Below are 9651 nucleotides of genomic sequence, written 5' to 3'. Positions count from 1 at the left end.
GGAATTTTAGTGAGGCGGCGGAATTAGGGTTCATCAGAGGGGGGGGGGGGGGAACAGAGGCGATGGAATTAGGAGAATGGGGTTAGGGTTTGGGAGTGAGGGGATATATGGAAAGTGAGGGGTCGTTTATGAGCCGTTGATCATTTTTGATCAACGGGATTTGAGCAGGACTATCGGGTTTAATTGAGTGGGTAAGGGTACTGGATTAGGTGTATTGGGCTTGGGTAATTGGGTTATGTTTGGGTAGCCTAGGTCCGAAATTAATTGTAGGATTAGGGCCAGATTTTAAATACCCAATTTTAATAAATAAATAATTTATAAAAATAATAAATAAATAACAAAAATATTATTGTGCATGAAAATGATTTAAAACAAATATGTAACACTATAAAAATATAAAAGTTTATTTTTTTGCACAAAATAATATAATCATAAGTACATATGGGCTATTATTGCATAATGTACAATTTAGTCTTAGAAAATGCAAATGTAATTATAAAAACTGCACTGAAAAAATATTTAAACATTATGTTGGTATAAATGTTAAATTTAGATGATTAAATCATCATAAAAATAATATGAAGGATAATTATTGGATATTTATATTATAAAATACAGGAATAAATTGATTTAAAGCTTTTAAAATTTATGAAAAATACTTATGCATGCTTATAAATCAAATGATGATGCATGTGCACTATATATATATATATATATATATATATATATATCAACAACTGCCCCTCTTTAACCGGGAAGGATGAAAGAGTTGTCGGGTAAAGAAATGATGACCGATTTTGACCGAATGGGGTTTTTGAAAAAATATAGGCCGCACCCTAGTCTCTGAGCTGCCTAAATATCCTTGGTTTTGCAGGAATCAGGCCATGTGTAGTTCTGGATCCAACGGTGAACGAAACCGATGGCGTTGTTATATGGATGGTCGTGTGTTTTGGAAAGGGTTCTTTTGAGTAGGATAGTGTCGGATGAATTTATGCGAAGTCGCGAATGTGAATTTGAGATGTTATGGATGTATCACAGGGCAGATATCTGAACGGTCATAGAGTAAAAATGAGTAATTGATGGGAGTCGGTTACGTTTGAAATAACGGCAGGGTGCGAATGATGTGAGCGGAAACCGGAGCAAAGGTTGCTCCTGTTTGAAGAACGGTTATTTCCTGGATTACCTGCAAAACTTAAAACACGATGCCCGCAAATATATATAGGCTATTGCGGGAATTTAAATATGATGCAAATTCCCTTTGGACCATGAAGCTTGTCTTCGGACGGTGAGGATGATGTCCTTAGACCATGACGTCCTGGGCCATGAATCGTGAGATAAGAGATTCGCAGGCCATGAAATAATGTTCTCGGGCCATGAGAATGGTGCCTCTGAACCATGACGCCTTTGAATAATGATGTGTAGTATTGAGAGATCCTCAGTCCATGACATGGTGTCTGTGTCTCCAAGCTATGAGGATGATGCCTTCGGACTCTGACGCCTTTGGATAATCTGTTGATGTTTTAGCCCATGTAATGCAAAGACATGATGGTGGATCATATAAGCGAAACAAGACAGAGCTTAGTCTTGCATACGATTGGGACAAAGCTTAGCCCCGGGAAGGCAAAATAGTGCTAGTTTTCAAGTAGCATTCGGTATTGGGCAAGGAAAGGCAGAGCTTAGCCTTATGCAAAATGGGAGACAATGCTTAGTCTCATGGAATTAAAGGAGACAAGGCTTAGTCTCATGCAATGGAAGACAATGCTTAGCTTGTGCAACTGAGAAGAGGCTTAGCCTCATGCAAAATGGGAGACAATGCTTAGTCTCATGCAATTAAATGAGACAGGGCTTAGTCTCATGCAATTGAGGAGGCAGGGCTTAGCCTCATGCAAGAAGAGGAGACAATGCTTAGTCTCATGCAATGGAAGGCAGTGCTTAGCCTTGTGCAGCTGAAGAGGTAGGGCTTAGCCTCTAGCAAAATGGGAGACAATGCTCAGTCTCATGCAATTAAAGGAGACATGGATTAGTCTCATGCAATTGAGGAGGCAGGGCTTAGCCTCGTACAAAAAGAGGAGACAATGCTTAGCCTCGATGCAAGGGAAGGCAGTGCTTAGCCTTATGCAATTGAGGAGGCAGGGCTTAGCCTCATGCAAAATGGGAGACAATGCTTAGTCTCATGCAATTAANAAACTATACAAGAGAAACCAGAATCGAACTAGATTTGGTTCGAGTAAAAAGGGTCTGAAACCCTAATTAGGGTAAACCACAAAATCGGCAGAAAATAAGGCAAAGAATCACATATTTGCATAAAACGAACATAGATAGGAGATTAGTCAATAGGAAACACAGAATCTAACCAGATTTGGTTCAATTAGAGAAGATCTGAAACCCTAATTTGGGTAAGTAAAAGAAATCGACAAAAATAGGCAGATTCACAGGTAATAGAGTGAATAGAGACAGAATAATGCTAAAAATCAAAGTTTGAACCAGTTTAGGTTCAAATCAAAAGAGAATCTGAAACCCTAACCTTTAGGGTTAAGTACGAATCAGCCAGATACGAGAGAATCGGTACAAAGTAACATGTTTGGACTCAAGGTCGTCAAGATTCAAGAGGTAAACATAGATTTGGACCGAATCAAAGTGGGGTACTTGCCATGTTTAGGCAAGTACCTAAGTTATTTCATAAAATAGCACCAAATAAGGAAAATATCTCGAGATGGTAGGTGAATGGGGAAAGAATCCCATTTTTTTAAGCAAATCCACTAGGCGAGGTGCCTAGGGTTAATTTTATTAATAATAAAAAGCAAACCACATAGGAAGAGTACAAATAAGGGGGACAATAGCACCAGTAGTGTTGCCTCTATGCCTTGGCTATATAATCACTCCTCTGCGCCTCACATTGCCTTATGATGGCAGCCTCATGTAGAGGATCATTGTGTTGCTGCCGGCAAAGTCTCACGAGGGCATATAATCTCATAGCCGTTTGAATATCTTCCCAAAGGCATGGGACATGAGCAATTACATACTGGGCTAAACCTTACCTTACAGATCCTATTGAGGCATAAAAAATACCTCATCTATCAGCAAGCATGAAGAAAAAATGAACTACTAAGAACTAAGTACTCTATGATCATCACAAAGTTTATAACATACTCTGTGATGATGTTAGAAATGATGATACTTAAAAAGTGATAAAATAACACAATGTAAAAAATTGAGTCTTGCCTCTCCTTTTTCAACCTTGTACACTCTTTAGTTTGTATCTCCTTGGCTTCCTCTTCAAACCTCTTCAATATGTATGAAAAATGCATCATTTCTTTTTGGAGCGACTGGACCTCGTTGAAGTGGTTGAGGCAGCCACTTTTTGCTTTGCGGCTCTCATAGGGAGTCGCCTAATTTAAGTTCCTCATTTACCTTGCCGTCCCAGCTATGTTGCCTCTCGTGAGTCTTCTTCATGTTTTTAGTGGATCCACTTCTCATATGTCTAGGTGAAAGATCTCCCTCTCTAGCTACATTTTTAAAGGATGCATCCAGGAGTTCTTCCTCTTCCCCTTCTTCATAAAAACCTTGCCCCATATCCGCACCAAATGCATCAATAGGATTATATCTTGCACTAGCGCTCCTTGCTCATTCCTCGGATTATCAAGAGCTCTCAAACTCTCCATGTCATGAGACACAAGAGCTTGGAGTATGTTTGTAGGAGTCAAGTTAAATTTCATATTTATTGCATTTGTATTTGTTACCTTTCCAGTAGCTACAATGTTGGGTATCACCATAGCATCAGATGGGACTCCAATTTCCTTTGAACCTGCTGCCTTAGAGTGCAATTGTTCCTGTTCAGATGGTATAAAAACTGCTGCATTTGGACTTAGACCTCTCTTTTTTGGCAAGCTAGTAGAGGAAATTGAAAGCTGCTCCACGACTGCCTCACCCTTTGCTCCCAAATTTTTCTATCCAGAATCGTCACCTGAGCATTGGGCTGCCGCATCGTCACTATCGTCATGGAAGCTATCTGCATAATCTTCTTCTTCCTCCTCTTCAGCTTACTCAGCCCAGGTCTTGCAATTAACAAAAATTGCACTCGCCGCAACTGTTGATCCTTAGAACTAGTCTTCTCATTTGTAGAATTTGATTGTGAAAGTGATGCCATACCTTTCTCCACATGTTGATTGTTTCCTGTAGATATCAATTGCTGCCCCGTATCACCTCCTTGCTCACCAAAATATGCCATAGATTGTGAAGGAACCTCGTGAACCGAGGTATTCAAAGTAACCAATGGAGCCTTGATCTTTGAGTGGTATGCATTAGCATAGCCGCCTGGGATTCCTTTATCATATTAGCTAATTTTGGACTGGAGAATTGTAGTATTGGTACAACTTCACAAGGTATTTGGATATTAATATCACAACAGAAACTATTTCTGTCGAACCATGTACTCGAGCACCTATTTCTTTTGAAGTTTGCTGCTGTACCTCACTGCCTGAAGAGTTAGTTTTTCCAGTTATTAGCCTTGCCTCATCACCAATCTGTTGCTTCGTATTCCCAGCCTCCTTCGCATCTTGCTCATGTTCATTCACCAAAGCATCAAAGGAGTTCGAAACACCAATGGCCTTTGATGATAAAATCTGATTTTGGAGACCTGGAGATTTATTTTTGTTGGGTGTACGATTCATCACTGTCCAGTCCTTGCTCTTTGTAGCAGAGTTGCTGGGAATTGTAGCAGATTTCCTTGCCTGCCTAGCACCTTTAGCCATTGAAAGCCCAATCTTAGGAGTATCTAGATCCACCTTTGTAGTCCATGCACCAGTAGGTGACAAAGCTCCAGGTGCAGCATTATCCTGCCCTATAGTAGTTCGATCACCAATTGCCATATCATCCTTTGCCTTCTCAATTTGTGTAGTAGATTCAGCTCGATCAACAGCAGAAGGTTTAGCAGCAGGTGCATCAGTATGTTTCAGAGCAGCAGTAGGTTTCAAAGCTCCAATATTAGCCTGCACCTCCATCTGAAATTTCCAAATTCACAGCCTTAGAAGCTGTAGCATCTGCACACCCCAAAGCCTCAACACCTACATGTTCATGCCCCTCATCATTCACAACATTAGCTTTGTAACCTGCTGCATTAACAGCTTGTTCACCTGTAGCAGTAATAGGTCGATCACCTCCTGCTACTGTCACTATACCACTGCCATTCCCTTAATTTTTCAACACCCTACTTCCTGCTTCTACAGCCATAGCTTGAGACATCCTAGCTAAGGCACGATCAACAAGGACAATATCAAGATTCTTTGAGTTCCCTAAATTGTCATCAGGGATATTAGCATCAGTTAACGCTACTTTTGGTCCATCTGTTGTTGCTGCGTGAGGCGGCGGAATTAGGGTTCATCGGGGGGGGGGGGGGACAGAGGCGGCGGGATTAGGGAACTGGGGTTAGGGTTTGGGAGGAGGGGATATATGGAAAGTGAGGGGTCGTTTATGAGCCGTTGATCATTTTTGATCAACGACTGGGATTTGAGCGGGACTGGGTCGGGTTTAATTGAGTGGGTAAGGGTACTGGGCTAGGTGTATTGGGCTTGGGTAATTGGGTTATGTTTGGGTAGCCTAGGTCCAAAATTAATTGTAGAATTAGGGCCATATTTTAAATACCCACTTTTAATAAATAAATAATTTATAAAAATAATAAATAAATAACAAAAATATCATTTGTGCATAAAAATGATTTAAAACAATTATGTAACACTATAAAAATATAAAAGGTTATTTTTTGGCATAAATAATTTAACCATAAGTACATATGGGCTATTATTGCAAAATGTGCAATTTAGCCTTAAAAAATACAAATGTAATTATAAAAACTGCACTGAAAAAATATTTAACTATTATGTTGGTATAAATAATATATTTAGATGATTAAATCATCATAAAAATAATATGAAGGATAATTATTGGATATTTACATAGTAATAAAATGCAGAAATAAATTAATTTAAAGCTTTTAAAAATTATGAAAAATACTTTTGTATGCTTGTAAATCAAATGATGATGCATGTGCATTATTTTGAAAGTATATATCTATCTATATATATATATATATATATATATATATATATATATGGAAAATATGAGAGAAAAATTGGGTATCAACAGTCACAGACCCGTTAAAGCTTCTTATTCTAATGGGACTGGGCCGTACGCCTCGGCAGGTTTTATGTACTACATTCTAATGGATCGGACCGTTTGCCTCGGCAGGATTTATGTACAACACTCTCATGGGAGCGGGCCATTCGCCTCTTCAGGATTTATGTACCACACTCTCATGGGAGCAGGCCATTCGCCTCGGCAGTTTAATAGATGCATCTATGGTTCGTGCCATTCAACCCTCGGCAATGCACAGATTATGATGGGATCGGGCTGTACGCCTCGACATTTCTATAAAAATATTCTCATGAATTCGTGCGTAATATTTGTCCATAAGCCAGTATATCTGTGAGTTATCTTGGTTTGAAGTATAACGACCCATTATGGTGAGGTCCACTATATATATACATATACATGCTCCATGTGAGGAGGAATTTGCTAATTGAGAGCTTTTCCTAACCAAACCGCACGACAAGAAAGAACAAATGTGAAACTTTTCCTAACTTGGTAGCCTCTGGGGGATAAATACAGACGTCTCCGTACCGATCCCTCAGACTCTACTAAGCTTGTCCGTGAGTTGCGAGACCTATGTAACGTAGAGTTCTGATACCAACTTGTCACGACCCGGATTTCCCACCCTCGGGAGTCGTGATGGCGCCTACTCGTAGAAGCTAGGCAAGCCAAATTTAATTACCTTTCGTTTACAACATAGTCCCTTTTATTCATCTATGGCAACAATATCAAAATAACGAAATTTAATAGTAGCGGAAGTCTTAATTATAGAAACTGAATCAAAATGCGGAATAGTCAATATAAGCCTCTACCCAAGACTGGTGTCACAATACTCACGAACTGCTAAGAAATACTAAATACAAATGTCTGAAAGAACACATAAGCTGTTTGTCTCGAATACAAAGAGGCAACAGACTAAAAAGAGAGAATAAGGGAGACACCGGGCCTGCGGACGCCTGCAAGGCTACCTCGGGTCTCGCTGGACTGAAGGCCTGCTCCCGTACTAATGCTGCTGCTGCTGCTCAAAACCTGGACCTGTGCAAATAGCACAGAGTGTAGCATTAGCACAACCGACCCCATGTGCTGGTAAGTGTCTAGCCTAACCCCGGCGAAGTAGTGACGAGGCTAGACTGGACTACCACATAAACCTGTGCAATTCTATATATACAGCAGAATCGAAATACAAGGCAAGTAAAAACATTATGGGAGGGGAAGCATGCTGTGGGGAGATAACAATTTCAAATATAAATGGACTAACACTAAGGAAAAGCACAACTCATACAACAATAAAGAACAGAGATCAACAAATGCACGGCATCACCCTTCATGCTTTTACTCTCATCCTCACCAAGCAATAATATAAACAAACGTGCACGGCATCACCCTTCGTGCTTTTACTCTCATCCTCACCAAGCAATAAAATAAACAAACGTGCACGGCATCACCCTTCGTGCTTTTACTCTCATCCTCACCAAGCAATAAAATAAACAAACGTGCACGGCATCACCCTTCGTGCTTTTACTCTCATTCCTCACATATAATCAATAGAATAGGCACGGAATGGCACATCGTGCGGCACGGCATCACCCTTCGTGCTTTACACTCTTCCTCACAAGAACAAACAATGCACGACATCACCCTTCGTGCTTTAACACTCTTCCTCACCCAATCAACAATCACAAACAAGGGCAAGGGAATAATAAAACAAGAATGGAAGTCCCGGCAAGGGTATACAAGCAAAAAAATAAAAACCCGGCAAGGGTACAATATCAATAACCAACAACGTCCCGGCAAGGGAATGAATCATTAACTCTTCTCTTTCTTTCACTTTCATCTCAAAGTTCACGTTATCACTTGAGCCAATGCTCCAAGGAGTTACTTATCTCATATACCTTCACAATTTGTATTTCAACCCGAGCCAATGCTCCAAGGGGTCCAAAGATCACAATTTCTTTCACAAGATCTTTACAACACATAGAAGTCATCAATTAAGCATGGAAGGCATAACAACAACCAAACTATTCGTAAAATGAGGACTCACGGTCATGCTAGACACCAATGTATAGATACTCGTCACCATGCCTATACATCGTACTCGACAATTAACAAGTTACAATTAAGACTCAACTCCTATTCCCTCAAGCTAGGGTTAAACCAAACACTTACCTCGATGCCTTGAACTCAACTCAAGCCTCAACTATGGCTTTACCCCGTTATTCCACCTCCAATCCGCTCGAATCTAGCCACAAATTACTTAATTACATTAATAAACACTAAATGAATCAACTTGAATGCATAAAAATGAATTTCTCAAAGTTTTTCCCAAAATTTCCAAAATTGCCCCCGGGCCCATGTGGTCAAAACCCGAGGTTCAAACCAAAACCCGGTTACCCATTCCCCACGAACTCAAATATGTAATTTGTTTTAAAATCGGACCTCGAATTGAGGTCCAAATCCCCAATTTTTGAAAAAACCTAGGTTCTACCCAAAACCCTCAATTTCACCCATGAAAACCATTGATTTTAAGTTGAAAACATGTTAAATGATGTTAAAGATTGAAAGAAATGAGTAAAAACCAACTTACAAATGATTTGGAAGAAGTCTTGTTCTTGGAAAATCGCCCAAAGAGTTGTATTTTGAAAGTGGGGTGAAAAATGACTTAAAATTCGTCTAAGTATGAAAAATGCAGGTTGCAAATGTGGGAAATGCGAACTAGGGTTCGCAATTGCGAACCCCGACCTGCTACTTTGGGAATTGCGAACAAAAGTTCGTATTTGCGAACCATTGGCCTATTTGGGGACTTCGCATTTGCAAACAAAAGTGTCGCATTTGCGAAAGTCCCAGCTTTCGCATTTGCGATGCTATGATCGCATTTGCGATCCCTGTGCAATGTGAGCACCTTCGCATTTGCGAAGGATTCTTCGCATTTGCGAGCCAGGCTTCCCAAATGCAAAGCCTGCAGGTCAGATCATACCAGCAATTTCCAAGTTCAAAAATGCACTCCGTGGCCTATCCAAAACTCACCCGAGCCCTCGGGGCTCCAAACCAAATATACACACAACCTCAAAAACATCCTACGGACTTACTCGTGCGATCAAATTGCCAAAATAACATCAAAAACAACGGATCGAGCCTCAAAACTCATGATTTCTTCCAAATTTTTATAAAACATCAATTTTCCATTTTAAGTCCGAAACACGTCAAACGACGTCCGATTTCAACCAAACTTTACAGAAAGCGCTTAAACCATATATAAGACTTGTACCGGGCGCCGGAACCAAAATACGGGCGCGATACCACGGTCTTTTAATCAAATTTCCTTTTCATTTTCCTTAATCATTTCCAGAAAACAATTTCACACAAAATTCATTTCTCGGGCTTGGGACCTCGGAATTCGATTCCGGGCATACGCCCAAGTCCCATATTTTCCTACGGACACTCCGGGACTGTCAAATCACGGGTCCGGGTCCGTTTACCCAAAATGTTGACCGAAGTCAAATTTATTCA

The sequence above is a fragment of the Nicotiana attenuata genome, chromosome 2, assembly GCF_001879085.1.
Source record: "Nicotiana attenuata strain UT chromosome 2, NIATTr2, whole genome shotgun sequence".
Lineage (NCBI taxonomy): Eukaryota > Viridiplantae > Streptophyta > Magnoliopsida > Solanales > Solanaceae > Nicotiana > Nicotiana attenuata.
Note: the sequence above shows the minus strand (reverse complement) of the source record.